The 27,866-nt window shown below is 39.9% G+C and overlaps 1 protein-coding gene across 3 annotated transcripts in view; it reads left to right on the top strand.

The window, feature by feature from the left end:
• Positions 1 to 27,866, top strand: part of Mideas (mitotic deacetylase associated SANT domain protein) — a 127,008-nt gene that overhangs the window by 3,462 nt on the left and 95,680 nt on the right. For 2 of the 3 annotated variants that reach the window (XM_004837224.4, XM_004837223.4), the window contains exons 2-3: positions 6,647 to 6,730; positions 25,159 to 25,332. The gene's annotated coding sequence lies outside the window, so the exon portion shown is untranslated. The remainder of the gene's footprint in view (positions 1 to 6,646; positions 6,731 to 25,158; positions 25,333 to 27,866) is intronic. The other variant, XM_021246511.2, reaches the window with a different exon arrangement.

The following is a 27,866-nucleotide window of genomic DNA, read 5'->3' as shown; positions in this document are numbered from 1 at the left end:
ACATAGTGAGTTCAAGGCCAGCCTGAACTATATAGCAAGACTCTGTCTCAAAAAAGCAAACAAGGACCCGAGTTCGATCTCCAGTACCAAAAGAAAAAACACCAAATGATAGGGGCCAGGGATTTAGCTCAGTGGTCCCGCTGCCTGCCTTGCAAGTGCAAGGTCCCAAGTTCAGTCCCAGTACCAAAAAAAAAAAAAAGCAAACGATGAACAGGGAGACAATATTTGAAATATATATATCAGAACAATGGCTGGTATCCTGAATTTACAAAGTTTTTAACAGTTGAATGAAGGGGAGGGGCACCAAAAATCCAATAAAAAAATGAACAAGAGACATGGACAATTCATAAGAAGGGATATAGAAGTATTTTTAAAATATTCAACTTCACTCACAAGAGAAATGCAGATTAAAACTTACCATTTCTTTTTTTTTTTTTTTTTGGTACCGGGGATTGAACTCGGGTCCTTGCGCTTGCACAGCAGGTGACGAAACCACTGAGCTAAATCCCCAGGCCTAAAATTTTTTCTTTCTTTCTATTTTTTTTTTGGTACTGGGGATCAAACTCAGGTCCTAAAACTTACCATTTCTTACCTACAAGACTGGATACAATTCAAAAGCTTGACAATAAGACCATTTCAAAGACAAAAAAAAAACCTAGAGACTACAATACATACTTGTGACAGGATTGTTAGGAAAGCCAATACTCACATTTATGATTGATTGGAATAAGACATGAATGGATCTCTTTTTTTTTTGGTACCGGGGATCGAACTCAAGTCCTTGGACTTGCACAGCAGGCAGTGAAACCACTGAGCTAAATCCCCAGCCCTATGAATGGATCTCTTATGAGGGAAATTTGACAATTTCTTTTTATTGTTATTTTTTGAGACAGGGTTTCACCATGTTGCCCAAGCTGGCCTTGAACTCATGGATTCAAGTGATCCTCCTACCTAAGCTTCCCATATAGCTGGAACTGTAGGCATGCACTACCACACCAGTGAACTTAGTCATTTCTAATAAAATATATGTACATTTATCTTTGAGTTCAGCAATTCCACTTTTTAAATTTACCTGGAATTTGTTTAGATATAGGTAGGTGAGTAGGTAGATAGAGATTGACATGTGCTTTACAGCATTAATGTGAAATATTGGAAACTACATAAATGTTCAAGACTAGGAGATTGATTGAATAAATTATGGTACATCCATCCATTGGAGTATTGTGCAGTTTTAATAAAGGCCAAGGAAGATCATTATGAACTGATAAGAGTAATTTCCAGGAAACATTGTGCACATTGAGGCCATACTCCTTTTTTTTTTGGTACGCGGGATTGAACTCCGGGCCTTGTGCTTGCAAGGCAGGCAGTGGCACCACTGAGCTAAATCCCCAGCTTGAGGCCATACTCTTAAGTGAAATAAATAGGACACACATGTGTAAATACCAAATAGTTTCTCTGGTGTGAGAAACAAAGTGTAAATAAGGATCAAAATGTATAATAGATAATGTGAAATAGGAAGAAAAGGTCCAAAGGGGAACGGGAAGGGGGTTAGGTAGAGGAAAGGACAAAAAGGAAAGGAATAAATATGAGAAAAGGAAAAAATGGAAACAGAGTCTTTATAAATGGGGGGGGGGTGACGGGAGGATAGGGAAATGGGGGAAAAAATAAGAACCAAGATATATAAAGGTACAAATTCCCAATAATGAATGTCAGCATATTGTATACCTAAAATGTACCGATAAAATTAATAAAATTAATGAAAAAAAAGCAAAATCCAAATAATCATACATAGGGTGCTATGTTTTTTGTTTTTATATGTGTATATGTTTTGAGACAGGGTCTTCCTATGGTGCCAAGACTAGCCTCAAGCTCCAGGGCTCAAGGGATATTTTTCTGCCTCAACCTCCCAAGGAGCTAGAACTACAAGTACATCCAACTGTCCCTGGGATCTAAGTCCTCTTTTTTTTTTTTTTATTGGTACCAGGGATCGAACTTGGGACCTTGCGCTTGCGCAGCAGGCAGCAAAACCACTGAGCTAAATCTCCCACCCTACTTACGTAAAGTTTTAAAGCATGTGAAGCAATGCTGTCCTGTACTGTATATTGTTTATAGATACAACTCACGCTGTAAAAAGGATAAAACTGCAAGGGAATGATAAACTCCCCATCCATATTAAGAAAGTTACTTCTGGAGGGAGAGAAGTAAGATTAGGCAGGGGATACAAATACCGTTGTATGTATAATATTGTGTTTCTTAAACTGAACAGTGCCTGGATGTTTGTTATATATTCAATAAACTTTTTAAATTCATAAAATATTTTATGATACCAAAACTTTTTTAAAGGGCTGGAGGGGATGGCTCAGTGACAGAATGCTTTCCTAATATGTGCAAGCCCTGGACTCTATCCCCAACATCAAAAAATAAATAAGTACATTACTAGATAACATTATTTTAAAGAGGTCAGGAGAATTAGAGTTACATTTCAAATTAGAGTTACATTTCAAAGAGAAAGATCAGATTGGCTCTTAGAGCACATGGGCATCTGTATAGAATGAGATTTAATTTACTTGGGTATTATCTGAGGATCCCAGAGGCCTTACATTTGTGTGATTAATGTAATTTTCCAAAGCCCTTCATATTTCTTAAGCCTTTTCTGAAAAGCACTAAGACTTCACACATTGTAGGTCTATGTTGGAGGACAAGTGGTGGGGCTATTAATATCAGAAAGAGTTACATCAGGAAGAATTATAAAAGACTTTGAAATGGGCAAAAAATTGATGGTGAGCAAAACAAGATTTGAAACGGGCAAAAGAAGACAGGTACCCTGTCAAGCAGGTTATTTTTATCTTTCATTCTCTCAGGTATTTTACAGCTCTGCAGGTGGCAAGACACTGATAACAGTGCAAATAATTCTGGTCCATAGAAATGCAAATGCAGATTGTTCCCAGAGTACTATTGATCTCTATCTATCCCATTCGCCCAGTAAGTCTGAGTTGCACCTGTTAAGCAAATTAATCTCAGCATTGCTGATTATCTATACAGGTGCCTGCTCTTGGTATTATCCTAGAGCTCTTTGTAATATTTTTCTGGTTTGCTTATCAATTAATGAGTTAAACAAAACTTTTAACATTAGAGTCATCATTTTACTTTTTTTTTTTTTTTGGTACCTGGGATTGAACTTGGAACCTTGTGCTTCCAAGGCCGACAGCAGAACCACTGAGCTAAATCCCTGGCCCATCATTTTACTTTTTAAAAATAATTAGTTTATAACAAAAGGAGAGGATGCTCTTTCATTTCATCTTTGCTACTGGGGTTCAGCAAACAATACCTCATAGTATGGCACTTTGGCCTGCTAAGTACTTTGAACTAAGGGGCATTGGAAGGCCTAAGAAGCAGCCTCAGATTCAAGTTTCTTTAACCTTCTGCCGTCACATTTCTTGCTCCTCATTTCCTCTAAAACAAGTAGAAACCAGAACACCTCTTTCCCAAGGCAAGCCATAGAAACAAGAGCCCCTTTTCCCCTAAGCAAGCTATAAGACCTAGGAATATCACCCTAATCTTCCTCCACCTTTCTACTAGACCTGCCTGATAATAGGTCATAAGACCCTCCTTTAAGGGCCGGGGATTTAGCTCAGTGGTTTCACCACCTGCTGCGCAAGTACAAGGACTTGAGTTCAATCCCAGGTACCAAAAAAAAAAGACCCTCCTTTAAATCAAAGGGGTTCTGCCCCATACCTGTGAGGAAGAAATGCTAAAACTGAGAGGCCAAGAAGGATCTGAACAGACAGGCCTTGTTTGTTTCTCCACTCAATCTATTACTATTACATCATACTTTTTTGTCCAATCATATTTCTATATAGCTGTCCCTACTTCATCCAACCTAAGCATGAAATAACATTTTCCCTGTGTCTTTGGGTCTTTTGTTCTGAAAGCATCCATGTCATGTAGACTATTATTAAGTAAATTTGTTATGCTTTTTCCTGTTATTTTTGTGTGCATTTGTATGTGTGCATTTCTTCGTGTGTGTGTGTGTGTGTGTGTGTGCGTGGTAATGGAGATTGAACCCAGACCATCACACTGAACTACATCCCTGCTGCCGCTCCCCCCACCCTTTAAAAAATTTTTACTTTTGAAGCAGTTTTCACAAAGTTGCTCAGGGTGGGCTGGAACTTGTGATCCTCCTGCCTCAGCCTTACTTAATTTAGTTATCTTTTTTTTCTCTTCAGCGCTCTTCCAGTTTTTTGGGTTTTTTTTGGTACTGGGAATTGAACCCAGGGCCTTGCACTTATTATGCAGGTGCTCTATTCTTATAGGAAATAATACCAGAGATAAAATATGAAATATTATATCTCCCAACCTGTTAACAGCATTGTACGCCGAGTTCTTGTTTTCTAGAAATCGAAGAATGAGTCCTAGGAACAACAGAGGTTAAGAGTAGAAAGATATTTATTGATAGGAAAGCTCCTGAGGGGCAGGAGGCAGACCTGAGTGGGTAGCCCGGGAATCCCCGCTTTACAGAGGAATTTTATAGAGTGAAACCCATGTGGATACAATGTGGGGCACAGCCCTGACCATCCAATAAGGTTACAAGTATAGTCACTTAGGTAACGGTGGTCCAATTGGGAAACAAGTCACACGTAACAAACGTGGATGGAAAGAACAAAGATTCTCCTAGGAAGTGGTAGGTCCACAGGTCTCTGGTCACCCACCGGGGTGGTTGAGGTCTATCTAGACTTCATTAGGCCCAGTGTTTGTTCTTTGAGGAAGTATGTAGGTCTGATCCTCTTGTCTTTATCTTGAGGCCTGATTTTTGCTGATGTGTCTCTGGTGCAGCTGTGGTATGTTTCACCTTTGTCCTGACCCTCTCAAGGACCTAGCCCTATCTGACAGCCTATAATATTTCTATCTAGCTCATCTATCTATAATACTACCACTAAACTACATCTTAAATCCCCTTTTTAAAATTTTTATTTTGAAGCAGGATCTCACTAAACTGCTTAGGCTAAGCTCAAATTTACAGGCTGGGGATTTAGCTCAGTGGTTCCGCCACCTGCCTTGCAAGCGTAAGGACCCGAGTTCGATCCCTGGTACCAAAAAAAAAAAATTTACAATCCTCCCATTTCAGGTTCTTGAGTAGCTGGGATTACAAGTGCGTGCCAACACACTTCCTCTTTTCCTTTTGCTCCTCCTTGTTGAGAGTTTTTAATAAACTGATTTTTAAACATTGACTTCTTGCTCCTTTAGCAACTGGAAATATACCAAATATCGTTTACTAAGAAAGTAATCCATCAAGGTTTTCTCTGTGATTAAGGCCAATCTACATTTACTACCTTTGTGAAAATTTGAAGTCAGAAATTTAAAACAGACCCATTTCCCTGCTTCTTTCTCTTCAACTTCCCTCTTCCTGAACTGAGCCTTTGCTTTTAACGTTGTACATGTGTGATATATATTTATCAAATTAATACATGAATGGATATCTATTTTGTGCTTACCACCATAGTAGGTGCTAAGTAGCATATCTTTTTTTTTTTGGTGCCGGGGATTGAACTCAGGATCTTATGCTTGCAAGGCAGGCGGTAGAACCACTGAGCTAAATCTCCAGGCCCTAAGTAGCATATCATAAAAATACAAATTACAGTCCTTGACCCTTGGAAGTTTATGGTCCATTTGGGAAGGTAGTATTTACCAAATGGTCAATACAAAAATAAGCAAAGAGTAAGTGGCAATAAATGTTTCATTCATTCATTGAGTGAGTAATTACAGTATTGATTGCCTGTTATATACAGGTACTATATCATACAGTAGTGAACAAGGCCCAAACAGACCTTTCTTCCCCAAGCATAGTCTAGTGAGGACCGTGGACAAGAAATCAGGCCGTTATAATACAGCATTTCCAGGCCTAAATTAGCAGAGAAGGACAGGATGTTAAGGGAACAAATAAGAAGAGAACCTGACCCTGAGTAGGCAGTTTGGAAAGACCTTGAAGCAAATGATGTGTAAACTGAAATCTTAAAGACATCATGGCAAATTAGCCCAGTTTTGGGGATAGGAGCAGAATGAGCTGTAGATGAGAATTGACCCAGACTGTGGAAACATTTCATATTCAAGTCTGGGGGTAAGGGAAAGCAAAGTATATTGAAGTAACCAGAGGAAGTTTAGTATGGCTAAAGCAAGGAATTTGAGGGAGGCAAGTGGAAAGGGTTGTGAGAAGAGTGATGACAAGAGACCAGATTATATGGAACTTTGTTAGCTATGTTAAGAAATTTCAATTTTATACCACGTGTAGTGATGTACACTTGTAATCCTAGCACTCTAGCAAGCTGAGGCAGAAGGAGCTCAAGTTTGAGGCCAGCCTGGACGATTTAGTGAGACTCTGCCTCAAAAAAAAAAAGTGGCTGGGATGAAGCTCACAAGAAGACCCTGGGTTCAATCCTTGGTACTGAAGGAAAAAAATGAAAGGAAAGAAGGAATACATTTCTATTTTAGGGCTGGGCTTTAGCTCAGTGGTAGAGCACATGGCGAGCATGTACAAGGCCCCGTGTTTGATGCCGAGAACCCTGAAGAAAGAAAAAAAAAAGAAATTTCAATTTTGTTGTAAGAACAATGTTTTTTAAAAGATTGAGCCTGATCATATTTGTCTTTTTAGGGAGTCACTCTGGCTAGAATAAGAAGAATGGATTTGAAATGGCCTGGACTGGACTAGAGGAAGAAGTCTAAGCAAAAGATAATGGTGAGCTGAATAAAGGTGATTGTAGAGGGAATGCAAAAGGACATACTATGGGATATTTAGGAGTTAGAACCAACAGGTCTTGATGATAAATGGACTGAAGTGGAGACAGCCAATAATCAGTGTGTGGATGGGTATTTGGAGTCCAAGACAGACACTGGACTAGAGGTACAGTTAGGTAGCAAGTCCAGATCTGTGAAATAAGATAAGATGGCTCAAAAAGAGGAAGTGAGTCCCAGAAAGATCTCTGAAGACCTCAACATTTAGAGGAAAAGTAGACAAGGAAGAGTCAGCAAAGAAGCAGACAGAAAATTACCAGAGACGTGGAAGGAAAACCAAGATAGCAGAATGTCAAGGAAGTCCAGGGAAGAGATTGCTTCAAAATGGAGGGCAGGGGCTGAGGTGTAGCTCAGTATCTGCTAGTACATTCAAGGTCCTTGGTTTGATCCCCAGCAGTGCAAAACAAAACAGAAACAGAAATAGAGGGCAAAGTCAGCAGGGTCCAAGGATGCAGAAAGACTAAGGAAGATGAAATCTGAATGTGACTTCTGAATCATTTGGCTGCAAGGAAATTGTTGGAGATCTTGGTAAGAGCAGTTCAGTGGCATGTTGAATGGTGATTGCAATAATGAGATAAGACAATGCTAATTGTTACATTATTTTGGAATTACCAAAAGGGGGAAAATTTGTTACCCCTTTATCTTGCATAAGTATGTTGCAGCCCTGTTAAACAATGCTGTGTATGCTTTCTCTCACTACTACAGTTGAATTTCTTGAGCCTAGAGATTTATCTCATTCATTTTACAGCCCTAGTGACTAACACGGTCTGTGACAGATGTAAAGAGTAGAACATATATTTGTAAATTTAATAGATCATTTAGGGTTTTTGGGTTTTTTGTATTAAATTATTTTATTGGTACATTGTAGGTATACAGCACAATTGCATTTCTCATTGGGAATTGTACCTTTACATAATGCATCTTGGTTCTTATTTTTTCCCCATTCCTAGCCCTCCCTTCACGCCCTCCACCCTTCCCTATTTACAAAGACTTTATTTCCGTTTTTTCCATTTCTCATCATTTTTCCTTTCCCTTCTTTCCTTTCCCCTGCCCCTCCCACTACCCCTACCCCTTTGGACCTTTTCTTCCTATTTTACATTATCGATTATTCATTCTAATCATTGGTACATTTTAGGTATACAATATAATGACATTCATCATTGGTAATTTGCATCTTTACATATTCTCTCTTGGTTCTTATTTTTCACCCTTGCCTAGCCCTCCCTTCAACCCCTCCAGTCCTCCCTATTTACAAAGATTTTGTTCCTATTTTTCCATTTTCTCATATTAATCCCATTCCCTTCTATCCTTTCCCCTAGCCCTCCCACTTCCTTCCCCTTTGCCCCTTTTCTTCCTATTTCACATGACCTGTTATACATTTAGTCCTTATTTACACTTTCCGTTTCTCACACCAGAGAAACTATTCGGTATTTACACGTGTGTCCTATTTATTTCACTTAAGAGTATCGCCTCAATGTGCATCCACTTAGCTATAAATGTCTCTAATTTCTCATTTTTGATGGCTGAGTAGTACTCCATTTTATTAAAAAACCATATTTTCTTTATCCAGTCTCCAGTTGATGGGCATTTGGGCTGTTTCCAAGTTTTAGCTATCACAAACTGCACTGCTATGAACATGGGTGCACATATATCACTGTGGTATGATTCTTTTAATTCTTTGGGGAAGATCCCCAGCAGTGGAATAGCAGGGTCAAATGGGACTTCCAGTCCTAGTTCTTTGAGGTATCTCCATACTGATTTCCACAGTGCTTGCACCAGTCTACACTCCCACCAGCAGTGGAGCAGAGTTCCTCTTTCCCCACAGATTTAGGGTTTTTTTTTTTCCCCTTAATTCAAGTCGTCCACAGCATCTCAGACAAATGTCTAAGCTCTGTGGTCAGCTCTTGAAGAGCATTTGAGAAGCAGTTGTGAATAGGAGCTGAAACCGGTAATTCCATCTCTGTGACTTCTCATTCATCACTAGACCAGTCACACAGCCTCTCTAGTCTCAACTTTCTCATCTCTGAAGTGACTACCTTTATATTTACCATCAGAGGTATTCAGAACCTTAATTAACATCAAAGAAAGAATTTGTAATCCTCATAACATGAGCTCTATAATTGAAAAACCATAGCATTATCATGGCCCATTTCATTTCATCTGGATGTTTTCTTAACTGGATCAGTTTTACATTTCAATGTGAATTAGTATGCAGTGCTACTGTTAAATTGAGTGTTGAATTTCACTCCCCAAACAGTTTTTGCTTTCAATAATGGGAAAAAATGAAGCATACATTATCACAGTAATAACACCCTCACTTGTGAGTTGTCATTTCACAAGAATCTTTTTTTTCTTATTTCACAAGAATCTTATAACAGGAGTTGGGCACAATTATTGCTTAGAAGAGAGACCTTCTGAGAAAAGGTACATACTGTAAGGACAATCTTTACAGATATTGTTTACATTTCTCTTTTCTATTTCCATATTCTATTCATGAGAACCCAGGAGAAGATGAGGCCGAGCATCGTACAGGTTCAGATAGTCTCAAAATAATAGCTCCAGTTTCTCCCCCAGCTGCTCCACCAACCCTATGAGGCTCCTCTCACTAACACTGATATTCCAGGCAGAACTTCCTTATACCTGGCTCTAGCCAGTTCTCTTTTCCTTTTTGGGTACTAAAGAACTAGTAGCTCAGAACTTGTGGTTTAAGATAGGGTCTCACTGTGTAACCCAGGCTGGCCTCAAATCCATGATCCTCCTGTCTGTCAGTCTCCTGAGATCTGGGATTATAGACTTGTGCCACCACAATCAGTTAAAATCTCTTCAGTTTCCATGTCCTGTTGGTACTCTACTACACTCCTACTGTGGCCAGAAATCAATTATAAATGCTACTTTATCCATATATATATTCATATATATATATATATCAATTCAAGTTCCTAGACATAAAAACATTCAGATTTTCTTTTTTCTTTTTTTTGGTACCGGGGATCAAACTCAGGACCTTGCTTTGCGCTTGCAAGGCTGGCGGTGGCACCACTGACCTACATCCCCAGCCCATTCAGATTTTCTCTTCAGACATTTTGCAGCAGAGAAAAGAATGCCAGTTCACTGGGTGTTATTTTGCCCAGGATTACCTGTTGGAAAACTTAAAGAATCAAATTAGTGTGGTTTATAGTAATAATCTAGAATAATTTATTAGAACATTATATTTCCCAAAGGTTAAATACATTATATGTGAAAATACAAATTTACTTTGGGGAATGGGAAGAAAAACAAAGGGAAAAAATAAAAACAAAAATAATAAAAAAGAAAAACAAAGGGGAGATTTGGATAGGGTATATAAACAAATAATTTAGCTATAATAAAACAAGATAATATAGCTGAGTCAAAAATTGTTATGTTCAAGAATGAAAATGTTTTGAAGAACAGTTTCAAGTTGTTATATTTTATTATAATAAAAAGATCATAAAGTTTTATTGCATATTGCAGTAAATGAATGATAGGTAGCAATTATTAAAAGCATCCCCTGAGCCGGGCATGGTAGCACATGCCTGTAATCCCACCACTTGGGAGGCTGAGATAAGAGGAGCATCTCAAGTTTAAGGCCAGCCTGGGCTATATAGTGAGACCTGTCTCAGAACATACATACACACACACACACACACACACACACACACAAAACATCTCTGAACTGTCTGTATGGTGCTTCTATCTTTTAAAGAAAAATTGTGTTATGTAATAAAGAACTTGGCCTTTGTCCCTGGTTCCTGGGAAGGAGAATCTAAATCTTCGGAATGTACCTAAATGTACCAATAAATGAATATAAATCAATCATTCTTTGGAATGTTCCAAGTTGCACAAGTGTGTTTTATCCATGAGTTGCTTGAATTTGTAATAGCTAAAGCTTAGAAACAGCCCAAATGCCCATTGACTGGAAACTAGATAAAGAAGATGTGGGTTTTTTTATAAAATGGAGTACTACTCAGCCATAAAGAATGAGAAACTAGAGACATTTATAGCTAAATGGATGCATATTGAGGCCATACTCTTAAGTGAAATAAATAGGACACACATGTGTAAATACCGAATAGTTTCTCTAGTGTGAGAAATTGAAAGTGTAAATAAGGATGAAAATGATTAAAATGAATAATTGATAATTTGAAATAAGAAAAGGTCCAAGGGTTTGGGGATGGTGGAAGGGAAAGGGGAAAGGGAAGAAGGGAAAGGAAAAAATTATGAGGAAAAAAAAAATGTAATCAAACTCTGTGTAGATAGGGAAGGGGGGGGTGAAGGGTGCACAGGTAATGGGAGAAAAAATAAAAACTAAGATGCATCATGTTCTAGTACAAACACCCAATGATAAATGTAAATGTATTTTATACCTAAAATGTACCAATAAATATATATATTTTTTAAAATATCCATGAGTTGCTTGGATCACAACTGAGTTTATACTAAGGAGATGAGAGGATCTGGCTGATCATCAGAAAGACCAGCCCTGTGATTAGAGGGTTAGAACTTTGAGTTACCATGATCTCAATGGGAGGTGGGCTGGGGATTGAATTAAAAAGGCCCAACGCTCAAGTCTATCATGCCTAGCCAATAACAACTCTGGAGCCTGAAGCTCAGTGTAGTTTCCTGGTTGTTTAATACTTTAATGTGCCAGGAGGATGACATATCCTGATTCCACAGGGAAAAAGGATGGAAGCTCTGTATTTGGATCTTTCTAGGCCTTTCTTGATATTTCTTCATTGGGGTGTTCCTGATTTGTATAATTTATCAGAGAACTGAGTATAGCATAGTGCTTTCCTGAGTTCTGTGTCATTCTAACATATTGTCAAACTGGAAAGGATCATGAGAACCTCCAAACTTTTAGCTAGTCAGTTAGAAGTGCAAGTGGCCCAGGTCCCCTGAACAGCCTTATGGAGAACTGAACTCTTTAACTTTTGTGCTTCCTCTGGGTGTCAGTGCCAGAAGTGAATTTGAATTCAGTGAGTGAGGTTGAAACAGAATACAGAAACGTTTCCTTTTTCCCTCTTCACATTGTATACTGATCATTCTTACATTGGATGGATCACCTTTACTTGGGCCCAAGTGGAGCTATATCTTTCTTTTTTTTGGTACCAGGCATGGAACTCAGGACCTTGCACTTGCAAGAAAAAGGCAGGCACGGTGCCACTGAGCTAAATCCCCAGCCCAAAGTTGTATCTTTCTTATGAGCTCCCCATGCTATACTTATTTCCTAGCAAGTATCCATATAGATTCATAAAAACATCAGATTGCAATGGATACTAAAGTTGAAACCACACACACACACACACACACACACACACACACACACACACACACACACACACACACCAGTCTTCAACTATTAAAACTAACCAAATGCTACTGATTTTTTTCTCAAACTTTTGGGCCAATATTTTTTTCTTCAAATATCCAGTGGAGCCAGGCATGGTGGTGAACACTTGTAGTTCTATTTACTTAGGTGGCTGAGACTGGTGGGAGCGTAGACTTGTGTAACCACTGTGGAAATCAGTGTGGAGATTCCTCAAAAAACTAGGATTAGATGTTCTATTTAACCCAGCTATTCCCCTGCTGGGGATCTTCCCCAAAGAATTAAAAGAATCATACCACAGTGATATATATATGCACTCATGCTTATAGTGACACAGTTTATAATAGCTAAAGCTTGGAAACAGCCCAAATTCCCATTAACTGGTGACTGAACAAAAAAGATGTGTTTTGTTTTGTTTTTTAAATAAAATGAAGTACTACTGAGCCATAAAGAATGATAAACTAGGAACATTTAATGGCTAAATGGATGGACCTTGAGACCATACTTTTAAGTGAAATAAATAGGACACACATGTGTAAATATCGAGTTGTTTCTCTGGTGTGAGAAACTGAAAGTGTAAATGAGGACCAAAATGTATAACAGATATTGTGAAATAGGAAGAAAAGGTTCAAAGGGGAAGAGGAAGAGTGGGAAGGGGGAGGAAAGAAGGGAAAGAAAACAATGAGAAAAGAAGGGAAAAAAACGGAAGGCCGGGGATTTAGCTCAGTGATTTCACTGCCTGCTGTGCAAGCTCAAGGACCTGAATTCAATCCCTGGTAACAAAAAAAAAGAAGGAAAAAAATGGAAACAGCTTTCGTAAATAGGGAGGGATGGAGGAGTGGAAGGGAGGTAAAGGGAATGGGAAAAAACAAGAACCAAGATATACAATGTACAGGTACAAATTCCCAATGATGAATGTGATCATAATGTATACCTAAAATGTACCAATAAACTTAATGAATTACAAAAAAACAAAGATAGTAACAATATCTTTCAAAATGAAAAGTATATATATATATATATATATATATATATATATATGCGCTCCTTATTTATTAATATGGTAAAAATCATCCCAAAAGGGATATTAAAATGTTGTGTGAGGCTTGGGGTATAACTCAGTGGTAGAGGACTTACCTACACAAAAAAAATTTTTGGCCAGGTATGGTGGTGCATGCCTGTAATCCCAGTACTTGGGAGGCTGTGGCAGGAGGATTGTTGTGAGTTCAAGGCCAGCCTGGGCTACATAGTGAGTTCAAGGCCAGTCTGAGCTACATAGTGAAACTGTCCCAAAAACAAAAATTTTTTTTGGAAAAAAATTTACTTCATTAGTAGATCAATTTCTGGCTAACCATATGACACAGAATTTATAATAATAAACTATGACAAATAATATATGATGATATGTTTTATGAAAAGCATAAATACAGAACACAAAATTTAGCTGTTTACCTTTCAAAGAACAATTAGGGGAAAAGGTCAGTTTTGCAGACCAATTATTTTGCAGTATAGGTAATTGTTTCATCCTCTGTTTCAGGGTTTATCATGACAAAGTTTTACAAAAGATGTAGAGATTATATAAAGGTAATTGAGGATTGTGTTCAAGTTACCACTTAAGTGTCTTTGTAGAATGGTGCCATAATTGTTCACAAGAATAAGTGTTCAGAATTGTGCGTGTGGTACTGGGGATCAAACCCAGGGCCCTGCATGTGCCAGGCAACCACTCTACCACTGAGCCACATTCCAGCCTAGGAAAAAAAATGTACAGTGGACCCTGGATTTCTGAACTTAGTTTTCATGGACTGGTTGTAACTCAAGTTGGTCAGTTGAAGGCTCAGGCTCCTCTACACAGCCTTCAAAGTCTCTCTCCTATATAGAGGCAGATCTCACTCCCCTTAGAGAGACATTGGCCCAGGGTTTCTCAATTAACCTCACACAGGAAAGGATGTTGAATGTTCCTCCCAGAACTCTTTAAGGGTTAAATCTGTTTTTTTTTTTTTCTTTTTTTTTTTCTGTAGTTCAGGCTGGCCCTGAACTCACTATGTAGCCTCAGGCTGGCCTCAAACTGGAAGCAATCCTCCTGCTTCAGCCTCCCGAGTGCTGGGATTACAGGTGTATGCCACCGTGCCTGGTTTAAGGATTAAATCAGTATCTCAGACCATCTGGAAGCCCAAGTGGTCAGCATTCGGGTCGTAACTCAATACTTTGGACCTAAATAAGAACTAAAATTCTGGCCGTAACCCAAGTTGTTCACTGTACCTGGAGTCAGAAAAGGTTCGTGAGAGAATTCAGAATATGCTACCCCAAGTACACCATTTTGAAATGTTGATTATTTTGAGCTAAAAGAAATCAAGAGCCAGCCAAGGCAGGAAAATCTACTTCCTACTCAATTGCCTAAAATACAATACAAATTTCCCTTTTGTAATGGAAATTGACACTTAGAATGGGAATTGTTGTTAGTAAAGTTATCTATACCAGGGCCCCGGATTTAGCTCAGTGGTTTCACCACCTGCTGCACAAGCACGAGGACCTGAGTTCAATCCCTGGTACCAAAAAAAAAATTTATCTATACCAGGAAGAAAGCTACATTTCTTTGAGACAACTTTTACCACCTGTGAAACTTCAGTCCACAAAACAAGGAAACCCTTATTCACCATTCATTTTTTCACCCTAACTTTCCCATTATTTGTCTCCACAATCTGCCCAGAAGTTCCAACCCTGTTCCTTTCTGCAGCTGAAGATGATTACATCTCAGACATCTGGCCTCTTCCTGGACTCATATTTTTAAGGGACTCCTCTGTGTACATACATAATTAAAATGGGTTTTCTCCTAGTACCGTGTCTTCTGTCAATTTAATTTGTAGCTCAGCCAAAGTACCTCTGAGAGGGCAGCATTTTTCCTCCCCTACACACTAGTGTGCACATGATCAGCATGTATGTCACATGAAGAGCAAACTCAGGTTTTAACCAGTTATCTACTCACAACTGCAGCTATTCTCCATTTTTCTGATATTATTAATAAACACTGGTGTTTCATCATTCCATCAACCTGAACACAAAATCCATTAAGCCATCTTTACAACAATATCATTTGACAGAGAGCACAGTGCCACTGAGTAGATGTGTCAGGGTGTGTGGGAGGCAGAGGATGTACCTAGGGAAGGAGAGGAAGAGGGATGAATAATAAAACCAAGAGTGAAAATAAATGGAAAGGGGTGTCAAGTGCAACTAGTCAGTCGATCACATAGCGTGCATCAAGTCCTTGACAATGGTATGAAATCACTGTCAGGATTGCTGAGAAGCTGATTGCTGAACATCATTTTGAGGAACAGCTAAATGACAGATACCCAGTAAAAGTGGATAGATAAATACATGAGTAAAGATGTAAGCATTTTTGTATGTTGGAAGTTATATTGTTCCAAGTAAATTATTAAGAATTTTTGATATTAAGGCTCAGCAAGAAGAAACTTGTGTTAAGTAGCTCTTTAGGTGACAACAGGTTTCTATTGATAACATGGTCATCTCCATTGTTCTCTGTGTTCTGTGTGCCTTCGATGCTACAGTTGGAGAGGCCCCTGCCCTAAATGCCCATGCACATGCATGTAGGGATGTGCCGTGCTCATCTATGTTATTACAAAATGGCATAAAAGTCACCATTAACAGAATGCCTGAAAACTTCCTGCTTTTCCCTCTAACTTCCTTGATTAAAGTCACCCTCCGGGGCAAACCTTAATTCTGCAGCTTTAGTTTAGACCCAAACATCTGCCTAAATTTGTTTTAAATTCAGTTTCTTTGATGGTTCTGAAAGGTCATCCTCTGGGGGTCAAGGAACTAGGTGGCTATGTTTGTGAGATCCATTGAGATTGTTTTTTCTTTAATTAATTTTTTTTCTACACTTCTCTAGGGTAGAAGAGTAATATTTTTCCCTCACTCATTTACTAGGTTTATGGCTGAGATCCCCATAATAAAAGACAGATTAATAGCCAGCCATAGCATTATAGGCCTATAATCACAGTACTCTAGGAGGCTGAGGCAGGAGGATCACAAGTTTGAAACCAGCCTAAGCAATTTAGCAAGACCCTGTCTCGAAATAAAAAATAAAAAGGGCTGAGGATGTAGCTCAGTGTGAAAGTTCAATCTCCCCTACTTAAAAAAAAGAGAAATAATAAGATTAATAAGAGAACAGCATCCAATTTTATTTACTGTTTATGCAACACGCGAGTCTTCAGAAATGAAGGCCTAAAGAAACAGAGAAGACTATCTTTATGGACAGTTGTACAAAAGTATGACTGGAGGACCAACGAGGGTGTGATCTACAGTTACAAACTGGGAGGAATTTAACAAGTCTGGTTTGTTCAGATTCTTCCTGGTATCTCTGTGTCTTCAGGGATAAGGGCATTCCTTTCCCCAAGTTATAGGGTGGACACTTGTCACATGAGAGTGACAGAGCATGACCTTCCAAGGTCTTCTGGCAGGGGTAAGGTGAGAGTGGCCATCCTGCTTCTGCTGTTTTCATTCTTGGTTTCCAAAGTGCTGCATTATGATGCTGTCTTTCCTGTGCTCCATTACTTCTGTCACTTGTAATCTGCACTTGTGCCTCACTGAGTGGGTCTTGCTGTTGTCAAAGCCAAGTGTGTGGCTGACTGAGTGGCTGTTTTCTATGGAGGAGGGAATATGAGCCAAAGTGATGGGCAGTTCTCGTGGTGTGGTCACCAAGGCAGGAGTGCTTGCCAGGCCCACAGACAACTGCAATACTGCTCCTGGCAATGAAAGGCATCATTTTCTCAAGGGGTCTTCTAGCAACAGGAAGCCTCACACTGGTAGTAGGCCTTCCCTGGCCATTACCTTGGCACAGCTGGGATAGGCAGCCAAGGCAGAGAGGATAGCAGCAGCCAAGGACAATGCTGGCCTCCAGCTCCATCAGCTGTTACCACTTAGGGTCTCTGTCTAAACAAAGAGGAAGGAGCCACCACAGTCAGGGCACCTGGTAGTATTTTAAAGATTAATATACGGGGGCTTTCTTCCCCTGCACTTTCTCTTTCCCTTCAAGCAGGAAGCTTATGCTTTGTTGCCTCAGAGAAGGTATATGAAAGGGCAAAAGGCAGGGAGTCTTTTTGGTTCTCGTTTACTAAGTTCTGACAAGAATGTAGAAGTTTTGTGGTTAGAAGGAGGAAGAGAGATGGAAAAGGCTCAAGACTTTTACAGTGAAATGTCTTTAAGAAAGTTGAGAACAGATTCCCTTCAGTCTTGGTTTCCTGGCAGGGCCCCAGGGAGGTGGCAACCAGGTGGGGCATGGAAACAAACATCTTAAGGGGCTACTGAGAAAGGGACAGTCTATCTCAGTAGTAACACACAGTGATGGAAGGGCACCTTCAACTTGGAATTGAGAATGATCATGGAATTTTCCCAATGTGGAAAACATTTGGAATGAACAAAGTTAAGCATTTTGCCCATCTGTCAGAGTGGGGGTCAGAGGCAGAAGATCCGTTGATCTGGAAGAGAATGAACATGTCATTCTACAAGTCTGACTGTGTGGCTTGAGAATCACATTCCCTGTATGATCGCCAGGAGAGTTGGGGGGTCTCCATCTAGCATTGGAACTACATTTCCCAGAATTCCTTCCAAGTAGCATATGAGTTAGTCTTGGCAACAAGAGAAAAATGACAGGATTCAGAAGGGGAAAGTGAAGCAGCTGCCCTGATGCTCTGAAGACCTCCCACAATATCACTGCCCTGCTGGCTTTCCTTGTTGGTGTGGGCAGCAGTTGGGCCCACATCTCTTTGTCTCTCATTTGGTCTTTATAGGATGCTTCCAAAAAAACTATCATGCTCAAATCCTAATTTCAGAGTTGGCTTCTGAGAACACTCAACCTAAAATAGAACTCATTGGATGGAACAGTGGATTGAATCTGATAAGGTTAAATTAAAAGATCTTTCCTAAGATTCAAAATCCATCCTCATATGTACTATAAGGGAGATTCTCCCACCAGAGCAGCTTCAGATCTAGAGTTGGAGCAGACATCTGCTCGCTCTTCTGGGAAAGTCTGGGAGGAGTCTCCAAGATCGGAAGCTTTTTTTGTTTTGGGGGGGGGGGTGGTACCGGGAATCAAACTCAGGACCTTGTGCTTGCAAGGCAGGCAGCAGAACCACTGAGCTAAATCCCTGGCCCAAGGTCCAAAGTTTTTAGTGTGCGTGTGTGTGTGTGTGTGTGTGTGTGTGTGTGTGTGTGTGTGTTTGTTGCTGGATATTGAACCCAGGGCCTCACACATGCTAGGCAAGCACTCTACCACTAAGCTACATCCCTCACCTTTCAATAATGTTGCATCCTGTACATCCATCCCAGTAGGATAAGTGTTGTTTGTGTATAAGATGCTGCTGACGCTGATAAAGAGAAGCACATGATTATAATACAAATAGTCTGAGCCTCATTTCCTTCCTTAAAACCTACGTCAGGACTGCATCCTGGTTGAAAGGGACACAAATCTGGCTCCAAATAGCCTTTACAAGTAACAACACCTTTCCTAAATATCTCTGAGTCAATTGGGAAAAGAGCTACCGTACTCAACACACAGCAAGTTCTCTGCCCCCAGAGTCCCACCCTAAGGCAGTTGCTGAAATCTTTCCTTAGTTTTCCAAAGGTTCCAGGGTCTCTCTTCCACTTCTATCTCCCACATGTGGTGGAGTTGTCATGTCTCACAGTTGCCGTGAGAGATTGGATTTGGGGAAGGGATGGGCTTGGGCAGTGGGGAGACTAATTGTACAGTATTTAAAAATTGTTGTCCCTGTTCCATGTGAAAATTAATTATTTAAATTGGCTGCAAATTCAGTATCCACCTCTTCATTAAGAGGCCTCCTCTCAGAGAAAAATAGCACAGAATTATAGTCCATCCACAACTCAATTACCCATCCCTTCCTACCAGAGGCCAGTGCCATGTCTAGATAGGAATTTTAGGAAGGGTTGCTAATGACCTCCCAACCCATTAGTAACATTCTTTATGATGGTTGCACAGCTGATGCAGGCAGTGTGACTGTCCCCTGGTGAGAACTTCTCTATCTGCCCTGGCACAATCATCCTCACATTTTTTAGGAAGCATCCAGTATTGTTGTCTAAATTTAAAATCTAGGCTAGTAAAAAGGGCTTCAGAAGTTGGCTGACCTTAAAGTCCTTTTCCGTTTTACTGTTTCTGGCACTGATGTATATGATGTTTATGAGGTTGATACAGTGCCAAAACTCCATTTTCTCTGCTAACTGAAGGGAGTAGGAAGGAAGAAAAAAGCAGGCTTTACGTACCCAGCACACACATTGTCATTCTCAGAGTAGCTTCACTTGTATTGGGATTCAGAAAATGATACTCCAGAGTATGGTGCTCTGACATGCTGAGTGCTTAGAACTAAAAAGCAGTCTCAAAGCCAAGGGCTTTCTGACCTCCCACCACTTGTCTCTCACCTTTCTCCCCCAGCACAGGGAGAGGCTTTCTCCACAGTCCCTTCAATTGATTAAGGGAAGTTCCTCCAAAAGGAACACACTTGTCCTGAGCTCCCTCTCTGTAATTTCATCCAATGGAGAAGATAAACTTTCAGGAAAGAAGACTAGAGTTGACACCACACCCAGAGCCCAGAGGAACTTTGTCTTAGATGTTTATTGGCTGTTCTCTCGGCCCACTCAAAAGACTGAAATAAAACATAGATATCAAAAAGTGCATAGAGACCAGGCGTGGCACATGCCTGTAATGCCAGCCCTTGCACCGCACCAGGGAGGCTGAGGCAGGATGATCACTGCAAGTTCAAGGCTAGCCTCAGCTACATAGTAAATTCAAGGTCAGCCTGAACTACATAGCAAGACCCTGTCTCCAAAAAAAAGTGCATAGAACATATTTGGACATTTTAATGAATAATTACAAAGTAACCCTCTGTGTAATCAATACTCAGGTCAAGAAGTGGTAATTATCAACATCTAAGAAGTTTCATCCCCTGAGCAAATCACACAACTGTCTCTCTCCCTGTTGGAATTGTTATCCTAAATTTTTTGATACTAATTTTCTTACTTTTTGTAATATACCACCTATATTTGAACTTTATGGATTCTCACTGTACACATTATTCTGTATCATGCTTCTTTCACTTAACATTGTACTTGTGAGATTCAAACAACTCTCAGTCTGTTGCCGTGGGTCACTTGTATTCATTGCTGTACTGTATTCCATTGTGTTCATATGCTATGTGTTTTTCCATCTAATCTTGATGGATAGGGTTGTTTCTAGTTCAAGTATATTATAAACAATGTTGCCAAGAACATTCTTGCACATGAATCCTGGTGCACATGTACTCTTGCTCTTTTCTAGGATGATAACCTAGGGTGACTTCCCTTTAATCCAGGCTTAGTGCACTCAGGCTTCTTCTCTATCTCCTCTTTCAAAGCTAGCTCTCAGGAAAGGATCATACATTCACTCGTGCTAAGGTATAAATGGCCAAGAAAGATGAATAGGTATCCTCTCCCATATAAATGTGAGAAGAGATCCAGTGGATTCATTTCTGATTGTAGAATTTTAAGTATCAGGGAGCTAGTAGAAGAGAAATCCATTAAGGTTGGCCCTGGAAAAAAATATCACATGGTGCTAATGTCATGAACCAAGAAAACGAAACACACCAGCCAAGATGTAATATTCTCTTTGAAAGGTTTAAAACTGGGCATAAGAAATGAAGTCCCTACAGGGCATTGTGGCCCATGCCTATAATCCCAGCACTGTGGGAGCCTGAAGAAAGAGGACAGCAAATTCAAGCCCAGCCTGGACAATTTAGTGACTTATTGAGACCTTGTTTTTTTCTTGTTTTGTTTTTTTAAAAAGTCTGACAAAAGTTTTTCCAAGCTTCTCCAAAATCACTCATCAGTTAGTGGCTAATTAACCCAACGTGCTAGAGTAGGCAAAAAGAAACCCTTCAGGACAAGCACTGCACTTCAGCCCCAGGTGCATCAGCCACTGAGTTATCTTTTCCCAGCCTCATTTCCTCTTCTGTAAAATTGACATGATGATAGTACTTAACCTCATCAGGCTGTTGTGAAAATAAAACAAGGTAATGACTGAATCACATTTCATGCTGTGCTTGCCACTTAGTAAGTGCTCAAGCAATATTCGGTAGCCTGCTGCTTATTTTTTTTTTTTTTGTACTGGGGATTGAACTCGGGACCTTGCACTTGCAAGGCAGCCACCAGAACCACTGAGCTAAATCCCCATCTCCGGCGCCCTCCTGCTTATTTTTATTATTTGAAACTGAACACAGGCACTTTCTGTGAGTCAGGTGCCATAGTTTGGATCTTGAATGTCTCCCAAAGGTCAAAGTGTTAAAAGCTTGGTCTCCAGGGTGGTGCTATTAGAAGGCAGAGGAATTCTTAGGAGGTGAAGCTTCCCAGGAAGTCTTCAGGTCACTGAGGGTGTGCCTTTGTAGGAGATTGTGGAACCCCAGCCCTTTCCTCTGCCTCTTTTGCTCTTTGGCTAAGAGATAAGCAGTTTGCTCTGCCACATGTTGCCTGCCATTGCTGTTGTCATTGCCATCTAGCTACCCTGTTAGAGGCTTAAAAGCAAAGGTCCTCCCTAATCATGGAACTTCTAAAACCATGGGCCAAAGTAAGCCTTTTCTCTTTATAAGTTAATTTATCTCAGGTATTTTGATATAGTGACAGAAAGCTGAGTAACACATCAGGTAAGCCAATGTATAGGGCTCCCTGATGCTGTTGAAGAGCCTGGGAGCCTCAAAGAGTAAATGGGAGAGAAGAGGAAAAGAAAGAGAAATGAAAACTATCTGCTGGGCAAGAGGAGAGTGTGGAGTATCCAGAATCAGGTTGCGGAAGGCCCACCAGAGAGGAGAGTGGAGTGGGCCAGAGAGACAGAGGGAGTGCTGCCATAGGTCAGGTCCAAGGAGAAGTTTGAGTGGGTTGAGCTGGGTCAGGACAGAAAGGTCAGGTATAGTCAATACATGAATAGTACAGTGCAGGGAAAGAAGGTCAGATAGCAGCAGACTAACACATGCATACCCTCAGGGCAGCCACTTGAGGCTGTAGTAGACCTTTGGAGAATTGGTCTATGACTTCAGACACAGCTGTGGTCAAGAGCTCCTAGACACACGGGTGGCTTTCCATCTATGCACCAGCAGTCCCTCCGCTTTTCTGCCTCAGGATTTTGGCCTCATCTTGGGAGCTCGCTCAGTCTACTTGCAGGTACAGCCACAGCAGAAATGTAGGTGTGGTCAAGGGTGAGAGAGTGGGAGGTGTCAAGGAGGAAGAAAGATGGTAGGTAAATGTCCCAAACCCCCATACTTCAGCAGGATAATTGTAGGTGGTTTTTATATTGTTCTTCAGAAGGTCTCCAGGGAGATTAATTAATGACAGCAAAGCTCAATAATACATTTGTTGGCTTTACCTTCCTTCCCTGTATTTCTCTTCCCTTTTCCTCACCCTCTTCCTGGGATATCATTCCAAGCCAGCCATTATCACCTAAGTTCTCGTTTCAGGCTCTACTTTAGGAAGGATACACACTAAGTTGTACTATTATCATCTGACACAAATCTGGCAGCTGAGATTCAAAAAAATCAAAAACCTAGCTCAGAGTTGTTAAAAAATGATCAAATTGGAAATTAGGATTTTTTTTGCCCAGACAAAATTTCAAGAATAGAGTTAAGATCACAGCAAAAGCTAGATGTACACAGATAAACCAGTTGAATGTGGACAGGCATATGAATAGAAGAAAAACAAGAATATTAGAAGAAAATGTACTCAAACCTGGAAATATATGCAAGATCATACATGAGGTTGTTCATTGCAGGGCTGTTTGTAGTAATGGGAGTCAGGGCCTTAGGGGCTCAATACCGGGAGAAGGGATGTATCACAGTTAAAAAGCAAGAGCTAAGCATGCCATGGCCATGGGTACAGGTGGTAAAACAGCGTTAAGAGAAAGCAGTCAGAAATAGGATAAGATTTATGGCACAATATCAATTTTATAAATATGCTGTATTTAGAAAGGGTGATCAAAATATACGGTGAATGTTTACATTTAAAAATTTATTACTATGAAAGACATAATGCCATTAATCCCCCTCAAAAATATTCCCACTCACTTTGCACACACATATTCCATCATTCTTGCTACTTTCTGAAGCAGTTGTGGAAGTGCTTCTTCATGAGCATCTTTACAAGGGGTGATTAAAAAAATAAAAAGATGAATGCTGCTACCAAGTGCCATCCATTGGAAAGGCAAGCTTGTAAAACATTAGTGTGTTCTCATCCATCTTGCCATATCTGGTGCAGTGTGACTTCTTGCTCTTCCCCAAAGTCAAAATGACTATTAAATGTAAACATTTTGAATCAATTCAGGACATTGAGGCAGCTATGATAGTGTGACTATAGGCATTCACAAGAGGATTTGCAGGACTGCTTCAGAAAGTGGCAAGAACTATGAGATAAGCATCTTTGAAGCAAAGGGAGACCTTTTAGGGGGATTAATAATAGTGTCTTTTACCTTAACAATTTTTTTTTGGTACTGAGAATTGAACTTGGGACCTTGTGCTTGCGAGGCAGGCACTGGAACCACTGAGCTAAATCCCCAGCCTACCTTAACAATTTTTAAAAATTTAAACATTCACCTTATTTTTTCAGACCTTGTATAACATTGCATAAAGAAATAGACAAATACTATAATACCTACCAAACACAATATAGTGATTATCTATGGAAGACAGGGGGAATGGGAGTGGGATAAGGGGACTAAACAAACAAAAAGAGGTGCCTTACATGGACTGATAATGGTTGTGGAGTATGAACTGAGAGGCTGAGGAGCATGATTGCTGTGATTTGAATATGGTTTGTCTCCTATGAAAGCTCATGTTCAAATTTGAGATATTAAGAGGGTGGAAACTTAATCAACTATGATGTTTAGAGGTAGGACCTTTGGTGATGAGCAGTAGATGAGGTCATCAAGACCAAAGCCACATGGTTGAATCCTAGTGGCTTTCTAAGAGGGAGTGAGGACGCATTTCACACTGGCCTGCACACACTCCCTTGCCATGTGCCACTTCCGGTGCTGCTTCAGAACTCTGCCAGCAAGAAGATTTTCATCAGATGCAGCCCCTCAATCTTGGACCAGAATTGTGATCCAAAATAAACCGCTTTTCTTTAAAACTTACCTAGTCTGTGGTATTGTGTCGTTAGCAACAGAAAAAGCACTAACACAGTGATTAACACAATTCTTTACACCTGGGATCCAAAATGGAACGACTAAAGCAAGAAGGAAAACGTAGGAAGACAGTGTGTAACTGTAAAGAAGGAAAAGTCTCGTGAAGTATAAAATGAATAAATGATAAAGGAAATATGACCACATGAAAACAGACATTTATAAGAATGTCAACACAAGGCCAGGGATTTAGCTCGGTTCCACCATCTGCCTCACAAGTGCAAGGACCCGAGTTCAATCCCCGGTACCAAAAAAAAAAAAACACAAAAAACAGCAACAACAAAAGAATGTCAACACAATATTTTAATAATAGCTAAAATTTGAAAACAAGTTACGGTTCATCAAGAGGGAAATGGTTAATTGTGGCCTATTTATACCAGAAAATATTCAGGGATAAAAACAACAACAACAAACCGAGGCAGACCTACAAGTGCGACAAAGAGCTCAAAATGCAAGGAGGCCATCCTGAGGGTGGTGCACGGTCTTGCTTTCCTCACCTTGACCTGGACTCCACCTGGCTACATCAATAGGCAAAAGAAGGTCAAAGAACAGCAAGTACAATACAAGGCAATTTACAGTATAAAAATGGTGGAGAAACACAAAAAGAAATCTGTGTTTTACCTGTACATCTTATACATATATAAATACCCAGAATAAATTCTGGGAAATTAAAAAATATGTTTAGAACGCATGTAGAAAACATGAAAGGATTGCTACATGATTAGTTGCTCCGAGGCCAGGACTTCCAGAACAGTTTTGAGAAATATTTTTCCCAAAGTCACTGGATTCTTACACACTGTCTCTCCAGGGTCCTTTGGCTGGAGAACCGCCCTGAGCCAGAGACTGCACTTCCCCAAATTTTCCAGCAGGGGGCAGAAGCACCATGAGCCTGCAGCCCAGACAGACTGCCCTGTGACCTGGAATTTAGCCTGGGCCCCATCTGCTATCAGTCGACTTTTGGCCAACTTGTTTACCATTAAAGGTTGGTTATTTGAAATTTTTTTTTCAGAGTAGCAGAGTCAAATATGTCTCTTGCCTGCATGTTTTTAAAATTCTGAACGTGTATTTGAGTTCAGGGTAAGGACCTAAGGAATTAGCTTACTTTATTATAATTGAAATAAAATTAATTTGTTATAAGAAAAAAAGTTTTGTAGGGCCAGGGATTTAGCTAAGTGGTTTTGCTGTCTGCTGCACAAGTGCAAGGACCCGAGTTCAATCCCTGGTACAAAAAAAAAAAAAAAGGTTTTGTAAAGTACAAAATGGAAAAGTTTTTTAGTTTTATCACCAGGGGAGAATATTAATGTATCTCTTTACATGCAAGAAGACTTTTTTTTTTTTTAAAAGACCGCTTTATCAAAAGGGGCATCATATACTACAGCCGTGTTACAGATGCTTCATTTCAATAAACCAACAAAATGTCCTGACTTCTCTGTAGGGGCTGAATAGTAAGTGAAATTAACTATTCTAAAAAAAGAAATGTAGGCTGGGCACAGTGGAGGACACCTGTAATCTCAGCTACTCGGGAGACTGAGGTAGGAAGATCAAGTGTGAAACCAGCCTGGATAACTTAGCAAGATCATGTTTAGATATTCAAAATAAAAAGGACTGAGAGTGTAGCTCAATGGTAGAGCACCCCTAGGCTCCATCCTCAATATTGAAAAAAGAACACAAGAGAAAGAAATTTATATACATGTTGCTAACCCAATTATTTCCATGAAAGCATCCTTACATCCACTGTGTGGGCTTCAGGTCGTCCTGACTACGAGGACCAGGCACTTCCAGGAGCTAATCAGTGGAGGAGGCCAAGCTTTTCTTTGGATTCACTCTTCTAAATGACTGCTGAGTTTCGACTGCCAAGAGCTCATATGTTCTCTGATCTTTTTTGTAGGTGTCCCCACATAGTGACTTCCTGTGCGATGGCTGTTATTTCCATTTATTGGATAACAGGAGATAGTCATAGAGCAACTTCAAAATTCTCTCTGGGAGGAGTGACCAAATTGTCCCTGTATACTGTGTGAATTTAGGAAGTGAGGACTTTGGGATGACTGGATTTTAGCTGCTTCTCCCTTCGGGAAGGTGATTATTTCACTGTAGAAATTAATAAATTTAGCCCTTGCTAACTACATTGTATGAGAGGTTTGGTTAAAAAATGATAAAATGACTTCTTATGGAAAGGTATCAGATTTAAATTATCTTCTTTCTCGCTCTGTTCTTCCAGGTGAGCTAAACCTAAATTTCAGGAAACTTAACCAGATGCAAAAGAGAGTCTGAATTTTTTTTAAAAGTTAATTTGTTTGTTGTTTTGGAAAGGGTTCAAATAAATAGAAAGTTGAAGAATTTGCTGACAAATATGAAAATAAATATACAGTACCATTTGGGGATGGCCAATAGCCAGACAAAACTAATGCCCAAGGAAACTAAATCTAATTTTGTCACCAATTTACAAAGATTATTGAATGCAGGATTCAGAAGGAAAATGTGGTATCATCTGTTCAAATGAGTGATGAAGGATTTCCAAACCCAAACATCTTGGCAGACAATGTCTCAGACAATGGCTGAACTAAATAATCAAAACCACAGAACAGTAAACCACGAATGCAAAAGGCCCCTGGGTGGTCAGGCTAGTGGAAAGGTGACAGCTTGCCAAACAGCAAGGCCCCCTTGGAAGAATTCTGCAGTTGTATTCCTTCTTTGTCAGGATTGAGGTCATAGATTGTCTTGCTTTAAACCACCAAGCTTTACAGTACTGGCAAAGTACTGTGATAGACTACCTCTCATCTTGGTCTGTGGCAGGACACAGGCTAATCGGAGGCTGAAAACATATTTTATTATTTATACATTTGTTTTTGGCATGCTGGAAGCCAAAGGTTTTTAGAGGTATGAATGTCTGTTTCATAGAACTAAATACAAACAGCTTTATTAAGGTCATGGCTCTTCTCATTGTAAAGGCAACAACAGATGATACAGAGAAAATTATCCCAAACAAACCTGAGGTAAAACACATTTGCCCTTGGGAGATGATAAACTGAAAATGAAGAGAAGGGGTAATACATATAAATGTACCAGCTAAAAACTGTAAAACTCTCAGAAGAAAACATAGCAGTAAATCTTTGTGATCTTAGATTGAGTGATATCACATCAAAAGTACAAATGACAACCAAAAAATAGATAAATCAGACTTTATCAGAGTTAAAGCCTGTTTTTTTTTCCCCTCTTGTGATACCCAGGGCCTTGCACTGAGGTACATCACCAGCCCTTTTTAAATTTTTAGACAGGGCCTCAATAAATTGCCCAGGTTGTCCTCAAACTCTTGATCCTCCTATCTCAGCCCCCTAAGTAGCTGGGATTATAGGCATGAGCCACCACACCTAGCTCAAAATTAACACTTTTAAATTTCAGAGACACCATCAAGAAAGCGAAAAGACAATGCACAGAATCGGAAAAAATATTTGCAAATCATATATCTAACAAGGGACTTATAGGGTGAATATGTGTAAAAACATTTTCAACTCAGCA

Source organism: Heterocephalus glaber, unplaced genomic scaffold, assembly GCF_053883595.1.
Source record: "Heterocephalus glaber isolate CG9 unplaced genomic scaffold, H.glaber_assembly_v1.0 deba00001608, whole genome shotgun sequence".
NCBI classification, from domain to species: domain Eukaryota; kingdom Metazoa; phylum Chordata; class Mammalia; order Rodentia; family Bathyergidae; genus Heterocephalus; species Heterocephalus glaber.
The sequence above is the reverse complement of the archived record's forward strand: the minus strand, read 5'-3'. Positions and strand labels throughout refer to the sequence as shown.